The sequence below is a fragment of the Erpetoichthys calabaricus genome, chromosome 10, assembly GCF_900747795.2.
Source record: "Erpetoichthys calabaricus chromosome 10, fErpCal1.3, whole genome shotgun sequence".
NCBI classification, from domain to species: domain Eukaryota; kingdom Metazoa; phylum Chordata; class Cladistia; order Polypteriformes; family Polypteridae; genus Erpetoichthys; species Erpetoichthys calabaricus.
Window position 1 is genome coordinate 110,574,781 of NC_041403.2, and position 12,977 is coordinate 110,587,757.

Here is a 12,977-nt window from a genome sequence, read left to right on the forward strand (position 1 = left end):
TCCTAGGTCCTTCTCGTAAGTGGTACTTTCAAGTTTCAGACCTCTCATTGTGTATTCATATCTAACATTTCTACTTCCTATGTGTAAAACCTTACACTTAGAAAGTCTACTGCAGAATCACCTGATAAGTATCGATAGCTAATATGACCTGGTGTTATATTTGGACATGACATTTCCTTGTGGTGCTACAGTGTTACTTACATTCATATCAAAGACACATAGTCCGTTATCCAGGACACCATCTCCTCAGCTACCTGCATCTTCTCCGAGCTTACCTTTTAACAGGGATGGACGGATGGATGGTAATGAAGATGCTGAAAAAATCCTCATAATCCTCATATGTAGGGCATAGTGCAGTCTGGTGTAATGCTTTTTAGAATATGCTCTTTTTAAATGCTTAAATGCCTTCAGCAAAACATCCTGAAAAGAAAAATGATTTACATCATTACGTTACAAACATCAGCAAAATGTTTAACCGTTTATAAAAGTTTATTCAATTATATCTCTACAAGGAAGAGACATATTTCTGGACAGTTATTATAATCTGAACGATTTTTACAGTGCAAACAATGACAACAGCACATTGAAAACCTTTCTTTTTCTTTTTCTTTCGGCTGCCTAGTATATTAAATAAGCCAAATTTACTCTGTACTCACTACTAAAGCAGATGAATACAATGAATGTGGGCAGAGTGGAACTTCCAAAGATCTGTGTCCTTCCATTTATTTCTGCTTTACTTTGTCAAATCGTTTTCACACAGAAGCTTGCAATTTTAAACATATTAATTTAAGTAATGATGTTGTAAACAAGTTAAGAGTATGGAACCAGCATGAAGAAAATTAGGAGAAAGAAACCAATATGCACAGAATTAGAGGGCATGTAATTGATGGTGCCATTTCCATGTTGTAACCATAAGGGGACGCAAGAGAGCCCAAACCACACACTCAGTAAAGTACCATATCCTAATTGGGTAAAATAAAGGACATTTATTCCTTCCCAAAACACCTTTCCACATTCCTCTTTCCAACAATCAGCCAAAACACAAACATAACCATAAATATTACTTAATTTTCCTCCTTCCATCCACCAGTAGGATTTTGCCTGCTGCCTCCCGACTCGGACTCAGCCATGTGTGGCAGCGGACTTCCTTTTATGCCAGAATACTTCCAGTGCCATTCAGTCTCCTCTAGGAAGTACATGCGAGGCAGAGACAAAGTAGGTTTGTCCTCCCCAACAGAGCCCTCTACCGATGCCAAGTGACCCCTACAGGGCTGCATTTCCCTAGCACCCTTGCAGGTGTCCCGATTAGGTTCTCATACGAGGACCACTGCCATCTAGTGCATGGAGGATGGAGCCACTCCCAAATTCCAGCTTCCACTGGTCCATCCATTATTTTATACTGGTGGAGCACAGAGTTATCTTTCTGCCCAGCCGGCCAATCCGTCTCCATGTGTGTTCCTCTTGGGCTTCCTATCCAATTAATATTATATCTTCTGATCTGGTATGGATGCCTGTTTTCTGAATTCAATGATACATTTTTACTTTCTTGTATACGAAGTATAGGGAAAGTATTATAATCGTACAAAAATTCGACTTCAAGATTTTGATGAATCTTGATGTTTTAGATCTCCCTGAGTCCGTAAATACCATTTTTGGAATTATGTCTATGTGTCTGTCTGTCTGGGTGTGTATGTAAACACATTAACTTGAGTACTCTTTCAGTTAGGTCAACCAAATTTTGCATATAAGTATTAGGTACAAAACGTAGATATCTATCAACTTTTGAGCTTTTTTTACTAACCGGAAGTGGTACTTTTTTATTCATGAAGCTGCAGAGTTTGACTTATTCAACTTTACTTTTATAGTAATTGTTCAATATATTATTAATTTGATTTGATTTTTGTTGATGGTTCTTTAATGTACATAATATAAAAATATAATCATTGTCTTGCAGTTTACTCTTCAAATATCCATCCCCATATCTGAGTATATGAGAAAGTCCAGGGGAGACCACTCCCGAATTTTAATTTAGATTTGATATTTAATGTTAAAATTTCATGATGTTTTTGGAGGAGCATAAAAACAGTTTGGGCAGGAATTGTACCCTAATGTCTCCATGAAGCCAGCACTGAAGTAGGTAATAATTCCATGTTTTCTAATGCATACCACTAAAGGCAAGCACACCCTTAATTTATAGTGCTGCATTGGAATATGCTGGCCTGCAAAAAAAACATACATTACTTAGCATAAAAATAAAACATTTTATTACCATCAAGTCACTGTAAAATTCAACCTGCTAAGTATGAGAGTTAATTGGTGTCAATTATAATACAGTAGACAAATATAATACTTTTAGTAAGCTTTCTGCTGAGGTATGAAAAACATGGTGTCATTAATTTTGAAATTCTGTGGCATCTCTTCCAAGCTGTGGAATAATATAAATGAGTAATTATAATAAATTTAAAGTCGTTTGCGATACTATTAACAATTCTAAAAGTTTTAAAGACAGGAAAAAAAAATGCGTTCACAAAATAGTGTCTAACCTGGCATCATTTATTCATACAGCAGCACACAATCAGTTTATACAGAAGGATTCATTAATGATTCAATAGTACCCAAAGTGTACAGTATACAATAGAAGAACCTGGATGAAATTATTTAATTATTATTATAGTTTTTCTCTTTACTTCAGTTGTCAAGATGGAGGATTGAAGATAAATATGAAGAAGACTGAATATACGAGGTTAAATGATGACATTGAAGGACTCTGTCACTACATCACAGACTATATTACCTTTTGTGTCCACAAAGTGGTACCTTCAAAGACAATACAATGCTTTCCAAAGAACTAGCCCTGGATTACTAAGGACCTAAAAGTCTCCTGAATGAGAAAATCTGGTGACAAAGAGGCTCTGGAGGACATACAGAGTGTGGTAAAGAAAAAGCTGAGTGAAGGAAAAGAAGTTCATAAAGCTAAAACAGAAAGCAAATTCACTCTGAATAACATGAATGATGTTTGGAATGGAGTGGGTAATTACAGAACTCAAGCCATCCAGGGCTCAAGGGCTAGAAGGGGATGTGGACAAAGCTAATGCTCTGAATCATTTTTCTAATAGATTTTCCCTCCCACTGCTACCTTCTTCCAATGACCAGTCTCCCCACACAGTTCCTACTACATGAACAACTCTTACCATATCAACTGGAATGGTCAGTGATGACTTCCCCTCTGACCATCAGTATGGCTTGTCCGTAACTGAAGACTAACTAAGGAGACAGCTGAAGAAGCTGCACATGGCAAAGGCTGTAATAACAGATGGATTCGGTCCTTGAGAACTTAAGGCCTGGGCTGACCAACTTTATAGTGTCCTCTCTCACCAGTTCAGTTTGTCCTTAATGCTCCAGAATGTGCTGCTACTGTGGAAAAGGATCCTGCATTGATCCTGTTCCAAAAAAAGCATGCACCTCTTCACCTAGTGACTACAGACATACTTCTCACTTCATGAAGAACTTTGAGAGACTAGTCCTGCACTTTATGAGTCCTCTTGTGGTAGACCACCTGGACCCACTACAGTTTGCCTATTGGACAAAGACTGGAATGGAGGAGGCAAAAATGTATCTGCTCCACAAGACTTTTTCTCACCTGGACAATGCTGGCAGCACTGTGAATATTATGTTTTTTGATTTCTCCAGTGCCTTCAATACCACCCAGCCATCCCTGTTAAGGAATAAACTCAGAGATATGCAGGTGGATGAGTCTATGGTGTCTTGGATAATGGACTATCTTTTAGGCAAACATCAGTTTTTGAGATACATGGACTGTCTCCATTTCACTTTATTCTGTATGCCTCAAACTATAAATATAACACCAGGTCTTGTCACTTGCAAAAATTCTCAGATGGTTCTGCACTTATGTGGTGTATTGGTAAGTGGGGTGAGACAGAGTAGAAGGGTCAGGTGGAGAACTTTTTTCTTGGTGCAAAGAGAATTGTCTGCATCTTAACTTCATCTATATTCGGTCACTCTTCAGGAAGTGGATGTGAAGGTAGTGCACTCCTACAAATAGATTGGACTAGTCTTGTAACACAGAGCAACTGTATAAGACAGGGCAGAGAAAATTCTTTTTTCTTAGGAGGCTGTATTACTATAATATGAGTAGTGACATCTGTTGAAGCAGCTTAGGCAGCATGGACACCCTCAGCCCCAAAGAAGACATTTGGAGTCTTAGGACAGGCAACAGAATCAAGATTTATTGTATGATGCACATATAGACTCACTTAAGATGGGAAAATGAGCGTCCAGCCATAAGCACCTTTTACATTTATTACAATTCTTATCATTTAACCCATTGGCTTATGAAATACTGGTGTTTTCTAGCTCATCCGAAATAATAAAGAATATTTAGACATTAATCTTTTTAATCCTAACATTCACATGTTTCATGTTTAGTATAAAACAATGTTTACTTTCCAATGTTCTTATAATACTTTTTTATACACCCTTCACATTTTCTGCAACTCTGTGATACCCAGTGTCATTTTCAACACTGTTGTGTGTGGTGCATGCATTGCTCTCAACTGAGTAATTTCAGCCAATGAATTAATCAAGAGAAATATGTTAAGAAACGCTACTGCAGATCTTTTAAACCAACAGCAATAAGCCTGCATAATGCCTCAATCTAACTGTGACTCCCAAGTTAGAAGTTTTATTTCTTTTTAGTCATTTTTGTGTAATTAGAACATATTATGTGTATATATATACACACTGCTCAAAAAAATTAAGGGAACACTTAATCAATCATAGTGTAACAACAAGTCAATCCAGCTTCAGTGATATCAATATGTCCAGTGCAATTGAAAATGGCAATAGGTGCACTGGAGAGGCAACAGCAAGACAACCCTCAAAAAGGGGTGGTGGCTAAAGACTTTTGCTTTGCCCTTAGCCTTCCTGACTGTTTCTTCTGTAGTTTTGCATTTTTCTAGTGTCCTTTTCACTACTGGTATCATGAAGTAGTACCTGCAGCCAATTCAGGCTGCACAGGTAGTCCAGCTCCTCCAGGATGGCACATTATATATATGCCGTTGCAAGAAGATCTCAACAGATCGTATTGATTAAGGTTTAAAGACTTCATCAAATAAGAGATTTAATCACGAAAGTATACCTTTCCCAGTTTATGCTATGGATCCATTAAACAAACACAGGGAGTCAGAGCACTGTCCAACAGGAAAAGGCTAATGGCAGGAACATCCTGTGGTCATATATTATCCACAGTCATCCACATACCAGTCGTGTTCCTTTTTGACCCTGAACTGGATTATACAGGTTTGAAAATGCATGTAGCTGTGAGCATACTCTCACTAGCCACAATAATGAAACGTTGTTAGAATGCAAGAAAACATTAGAATCATAGAACACATTCTGCATAATTGTTTTCATCTAAGGAAATTATGGTTTGCAAGTTCAATTTGTTTTTAAAATGCCAGGAAATATGTGATGCACAAAGTGTCCAATATGGCATTAATTAAGGTCAACTTCTACATAACCTTGTGATGCATAAGTCAGTTGTCACTGAGCATCCTGCAAATATTTACATCTTGCCTTAATGCTGAATTTTAAATGTACTGAGTCAGTTCCTAAAGTTATGTACAGTGATTGATGGTTTATGGAACTTGACGATTTAGTCTTATGCTCAGTAATTTCACCAGAGGACACTTGACAGCTAAGCATAGAGAAGTTATTTTTGAAGTGAAATGGGTAAATACAAGTTGACTGATAGCTGTAGGAGCTGATAAGACAGTTAATTCCACAGAAGGAGGAGTAAACAAAGATTAAATTAAACCTGAAAAATTGGAAAGTCATATCATTTCTCTATATTGATCATAGATTGTACTAAAATAATTTTCAGATTGTTCCTGAAATCGTAATATCATAATTTTAGTTGCAAACAGAAAATCTAATTTCCATCCTCCTATTTTCCAAAAAAGAAATCTAATTGTAGGCATAAAATTCTACAAGTGCCTTTTGTGTTTAGTTGCGGTTTTTGATGGCATTTTCCTATTTAGTGGGCACTTTTGGAAGTGCTTTTGGGATTCCTAGTTCACAACATACTGTATTTATTCAACAATTGATAAGTGGAACCAAAATGCTCAGTGAGAAAAAAAAAAGGAAAATGGAGCTGCCTAATAGGCAATCCAATAGCTAACAAGTCCTAAATTACAAATAAAACAAAAGATCCAGAATACAGAGTGTAATTAATCAACAAAAATCAAAAACTCACTCCTTCACAACTTCATTGTGACATTCCTGAGCTCTGCTTCAGCCTATAAATTGCAGAACACTACTCGCTGCTCTTCTTTGGTACAAATGGAGAGCAGAGCAGCTATGTTAACTCCTAGAAAACAACAAGAGAAACTGACCAATCAAGATTGAATCTGGATGTGGCACTTGGGGCCACTGCTCTACTGCCAGGCTGCTTTCCTGCATATGAAAATCCTTCATCAGGTGGAAAGATTCTCTTATCTCATTGGACAGCCCAGGACAGACTGAACTATAGAAAACCAAGGAGGGGGTAGGTGGCCGAGGTCTCCAGAACTCTGACTTTATTATTTATTTACTTTCTCTTGTAGGATTTCAATCTCCAAAGTTTGTCAATTAATTAATATTGTTGGTTTGCATTTATGTTTAATCAGGTCTACCTTCTTCTTTGTGTGTTTTAACAAATCTGTATTTTATGTGTACTAGTTCTGTATTTAGTAATTAGTATAATTTAATACTTGTTCACCATACTCTGTTCCTGCAATCAGTGAAAAGCACTATACAAAAAAAAAAAAAACATCGTGACTACAGACATGCTATGTTTCCACATGTGTGCAATTAAGACTATAGAGCCTGTACAAGCAAAATTATTATTAAGTTATGTGTAATAAAGTGGAATGACACAGGGAAAACGTATTGAATACATGAAGAAAAGGATGTGCAAAAAGGCATGGAATGCCAAGAAACCAGCTAAAATCTGAAAATCCTGCCCCCTATCAGTACAAATGAAGATCAGCTGGTTTAGTCCTAATTGATGGTCAACAAAAAGGTTTCTCATTACCAAGGTATTACATAAGAAGCATCTCATGATGGGTAAAAGCAAAGAGCTCTCTCAAGACCTTAACAACCTTATTGTTGCAAAACATACTGATGACATTGGCAACTGACCTATTTCTAAACTTCTGAATGTTCCAGGGAGCAATGTTGGGGCCATAATCCAGAAGTGGAAACAACATCATTTCACCATAAACCGGCCATGACCAGGTGCTCCTCACAAGATTTCTGACAGAGGAGTTAAAAGAATAATCAGAAGAGTTGTCCAAGAGCTAAGGACCACTCACGGAGAACTTCAGAAAGACAGGCAGGTACAGTTGTTTCAAAGAAAACAAGTAATACACTCAACCACCATGGCCTCTATGCATGCTCACCATGCAAGACTCCACTACTGAAGAAAAAGCATGTTGAAGCTTGTTTAAAGTTTGCTGCACAACATTTGGACAAGCCAATGAAATACTGGGAGAATACAGTCTAGTCAGATAAGACCAAAATTGTACTCTTAAGATATCATTGCACACAACATGTTTGTAATGTGGGAATTGTTTTTCAGCATACAGTACTGGCAGACTTCATATAATTGAAGGAAGGATGAATGGAGAAATGTACCGGGACATTCTTGATAAGAATCTGCTGCCATCTACCAGGATGCAGATCATGAAACGTGGGTGGACATTTCAGCAAGACTATGATCCCAAATGCACAGCCAAGGAAACTCTCAATTGGTTTCAGAGAAAGAAAATAAAGCTGCTAGAATGGCCCTGTCAATCACCCGACTTGAATCCAATTGAAAATCTATGGAAAGAACTAAAGATCAGAGTTCATAGAAGAGGCCCCCGGAACCTTCAAGATTTAAAGACAGTTTGTGTGAAAGAATGGGCCAAAATCACACCTGAGTAATGCCTGCGACTAGTTTCTCCATACAGGAGGCATCTTGAAGCTGTCATTACCAACAAAGGCTTTTCTACTAAGTATTCAATAAATTTCAGTAATCCTAGTCAATACTTATTCCTGTGTCATTCCACTTTATTACACATAACTTAATTTATGGACTTATTTGATTTCTTTGTATGTGTGGATTACTTGGGTTGTCACCAACATCTGGTGTAAATTTCATGTCAATAGCCCCATTAGAAATATATTTACTGAGTAAAACGTTGACGCATTCATTACTTATTTGTGTATAAGTTAACCCTTCAATAGACAAACACCCTTTAGAGGGTTGGTTCCTGCTTTGTCACTAGTGCTGCTGGGATAAGCTCTGGCTCTCTGCAATGCTGAACTGAGTTAAGCAGGATGTCAATATTATCATTTTGTCTAATTTCTGACATGTAACTTAATACTTTGACTGTCTGTCAGCTATCATTTGCTGTTGTTACACTTGTCTAGTATACTCCTAGCATCTCCTGATGCCTAAAAGTGCTGAACTTGTCTGGAGTCGAATCTGCTGGGTTTTTTTTTTCATTTTTATGATTCTGACTATACCATATGTATGTATATTTCATATCTATATTAATACAATCATAATACCCTCTGGTTGTGTTTTGAAATTTTCAATTTTATTTGATGTTATTTACCCATTTTTCACACTAAGGACTTCATTTGAACCCTCACAATGCATTGTTCCTGTTTGGCAATCACAGGTAAATGGCTAAACTGATTTTTACAAACTTTTCCACATTCAAGAAGGGCCAGAACAGATTGTAGGCCCTAAGGAGATTTTTGATGTATGCAGGAAGCTTACGAAATGTCCTACCAGTCCATAGGAGCCAGTGTGTGGAAGCAACTTGAACTCAAAAGATGCACGTTGCCTGAACAAACTTATCAGGAAAGCCTGCTCCATCACAGGGTGAACCCTGGACACACTATTGTAGAAAAAAGAAGTGCTCTGTTGGAGCACTTTTAGCCACGGACTCATTCCACCACAGAGTGCTAGGAAGCGCCTCTGGTGGTCTGTTCTGTTCACTGGTATCAGGCAATTCAATGCTTCCTCCCAACCTACTCTTTAGGTTCACTTAGAAATCTCTGCACAATATTTATTTCTTTATCGATTGATTGATTGATTGGCTGTATTATCTGCCCTGTGAATCTGTATCTTTGCATTCTATGTTTCTGCTGAAGTATTTATTTGAATTTCCCCATGAAACTGATAACATTTATCTAATCTAATTTAACCTAATGTTGGATACCATTATTCCAACCTATAAATAAAGGCTATATTGGTGTTTCAAAAATTTTATCAGAGAAGGAAGTAGTAATGGGATGAGCACCCCAAAATTGCAGATTATTCCAAAATGACTAAGTCAATGTTTTTAATGTATAATAAAACTGAACCAACACAAAATCCATGCTACATGGTTTTTCCATAATTTTGTCAGGAAGGATGATTGAAGTTCCTGGAGGGGGCAAAAAATGCATCACTCCGAAACACCAGAGTCGAACCTTCATGAATTTTTGTATGCATAGTACCACTGAAACAATTTACTTTCTAGACATTAAGGCCTGTCAAAAGTTTCATCAAGAAGTGCCGATATAAGGGGTTGATGGAGGGGGCAAAACCAAATCATGCTATCATGGCAAAATGGTTAATCAGATTATATTAAATAATTTGATATCTGATTCTGTTGCACATGGGTAACCATATATAGTGTGTTCTGTTATCAGCAGATGTCTGTATGTGCACCCAAACAAAATCAATGCCTTTACAGAAGCCTTAGTGTGATTCCAAATATCCAACATTAGGCGAAAAGTATTGTCCATGCCACCATTATACAGTAAGTCTCTCTTTAAATGTACTGTAAAGAGCTGTGCAATGAGAAAGAATAGTACAATGATATAAGAATAGGTGGAAGTTTATATACCAGAACAAAATCATATTTTAAAGAATGGGAACAAGAATTTTCTTAAGATGATAATAATGAAGATGATGATGAGTGATGGTGGGTGTGCTAATAATTTCAAGGATGTTTACACGAGAGCAGAGAATTGCTAGGAGTAGTGGCTCTGTGGCTAACTTGAAGGGTGCTTGTTCGAATGCCCGCAGTGACAGAAGGAATTCTGCTCCATTGGGCCCTTGAACAAGGCCCTTAACCTGCAATTGCTGCAAAAAGCTGACCCTGTGCTCTGCCCTAAAACTGTGTAAGTTGGGGTATGCAAAAAAGGGAATTTCCCATTGGGGATTAATACAGCTTCTGTAGCCGAGGATCGGACCGCCAAGGTCCCCGCTTTCGGCCACCACCCAACTCACACTGCACCCGACCTCCTTGGCCCTCCCATAGGTGGTGAGCCCATGGGAAGGGGGACCCACGTTGCCTCTTCGGGCTGTGCCCGGCCGAGCCCCATGGGTGCAGGCCCGGCCACCAGGCGCTCGCCATCGAGCCCCACCTCCAGGCCTGGCTCCAGAGTGGGGCCCCGGTGACCCGCGTCCGGGCAAGGGAAAACGCCGTCCAAAATTGTTTTTCATCATAGGAGGTTTTGTTTAACCGCTCTTTGTCTCATCCCTCACCTAGGACCAGTTTGCCTTGGGTGGCCCTACCAGGGGCATAAAGCCCCGGACAACAGAGCTCCTAGGATCATTGGGACACGCAAACCCCTCCACCACGATAAGGTGGCGGTTAAAGGAGGGGAAAAGGGTGGAGTGCCCTCTCAGGGTTGGTAGCGAGATCCTGCCCCAAGTGGAGGAGTTCAAGTATCTCGGGGTCTTGTTCACGAGTGAGGGAAGAATGGAGCGTGAGATCGACAGGCGGATCGGTGCGGCATCCGCAGTAATGCGGGTGCTGCATCGGTCTGTCGTGGTGAAAAAGGAGCTGAGCCGCAAGGTGAAGCTCTCAATTTACCAGTCGATCTATGTTCCTACCCTCACCTATGGTCATGAGCTATGGGTAGTGACCGAAAGAACGAGATCGCTAATACAAGCGGCTGAAATGAGTTTCCTCCGCAGGGTGTCTGGGCTTTCCCTTAAAGATAGGGTGAGAAGCTCAGTCATCCGGGAGGGGCTCAGAGTAGAGCCGCTGCTCCTCCGCATCGAGAGGAGTCAGATGAGGTGGCTCGGGCATCTGATCAGGATGCCTCCTGGACGCCTCCCTGGTGAGGTGTTCCGGGCACGTCTAACCGGGAGGAGGCCCCGGGGGAGACCCAGGACACATTGGAGGGACTATGTCTCTTGACTGGCCTGGGAACGCCTTGGGATTCTCCCGGAAGAGCTAAAGGAAGTGGCCGGGGAGAGGGAAGTCTGGGCATCTCTGCTCAAGCTGCTGCCCCCGCGACCCGACCTCGGATAAGCGAGAGACAATGGATGGATGGATGGATGGATTAATACAGTATACAAAAAAGATATCAGAGGGTTAGTATAGATGATGGATGGAAAACGCACCTTTTAGCTGGCAAAAAGGAAAGAGTCTAAATTTACAAAAGATATAAATATTTGCTTTCTTCCTTCAACTCATTATACAAATATACCTGAATGATGCTACTTTTTTAGCTACACCTTCATAGTGGATGTCTTTAGTGACCCAGTTACGGTATATACTTGCGGATAAGTTCTCCCACAGATAAATCGGGTTTTGATTTTACAGTATAATTTCTGGTATTTTATAATATCGGTTATAAGTTGAATGCGGAAAACTCACGCTATTGGTCCAAGAGATTATAATATGCTAATACCCACCTGACAGAGTGACCACGGAACACACTGTTTTTTTTTTCTATGTGGGTGCGGCATTGCGCAGTTTCAGCACATGCTCCCAAACTCTCTTTCTCTTTCTCTTTCACTATTGTGCCTCCGTGACCACACAGTAATAGCCGAACGATTTCAAAGCACCGTTTGCACTGATTTGTGTTTTTTATATCTCACACCCTCATACAACTTTATCATAAGAGCATCCCTTATCTACAATGGACCATTCGATCAGAAGAAACTATGAAGCTGGTTTTAAATTAAACGTCGTTGAAGTAGCGAAAGAAATTGGTAACTGCGTTGCTGCAACAAAATTCATTGCGTCTGAGAAACTGATGCAAGATTGGAGGAGGCAAGAAAATGTAAAAAAAAAAAAAATTAAGTGCCGCATTTTTGAACGGGAGTACAAGTCGGAGTCTGATTTTATGACCGATTTTTCGGGTTTAAAGACCCAACTTATACGTGAGTATATATGGTAATTTAATTTTAGGGTTATGATAAACTAAACTAAACTAAAGCATACTGGCAACATCAACATCAAATATAAGGTAGGATGTCATCTTGAACTGGATGCCAGTGCTGTTAAGGGTGCTGTATAAAAGCAAAGCTGGGTATCTTGCTTCATTGAGACGTTAGAAGCATTTACTCTCTCTCAGCAACTTAGAACTCTTCCTCTTTGCATGACCCATTCTGAAATAAGTAGAAGAGCATGACAGTCTGGGATATAACTGGGCTCTACAAAAATGAACTGCACTTTTCTTATATCATAAACATAATGGAAGAGTCACTAATGTGAGCAGTAAGTCTTGATCTGTATTTCAACATTGAATAAATGTCCTTGTGTTAGATGTATCTCAGGGTGATTTTCATCCTTTACCACTGCTAGTTTATTACAGGAACAACTTCTCTCTAGTAAAATTTTCTTTGCAGCGCTGCAGGTGGTCTCATAATTAGGTGCAGTAGATGAGTGTTTATTAACCTAAAAGTGCATTAAACACATTTGGGGAATTTATAAGGTACTCTTTAATTTTATCTCCTGTTCAAATTAGCTCTGCCTGGCAGCCATCCTGAAGGTTTTCTCATTACCTGGGTTACTTTGAATTGCCTAAATGGATCTCGCTCAAACTTTATGGCATGATTTCTTGTGCTATGAAGGTGTGTTGATACAAATTTGAACAGAAGAAGAGTGATTGCTACTGCCCTTGTAGAATTGATT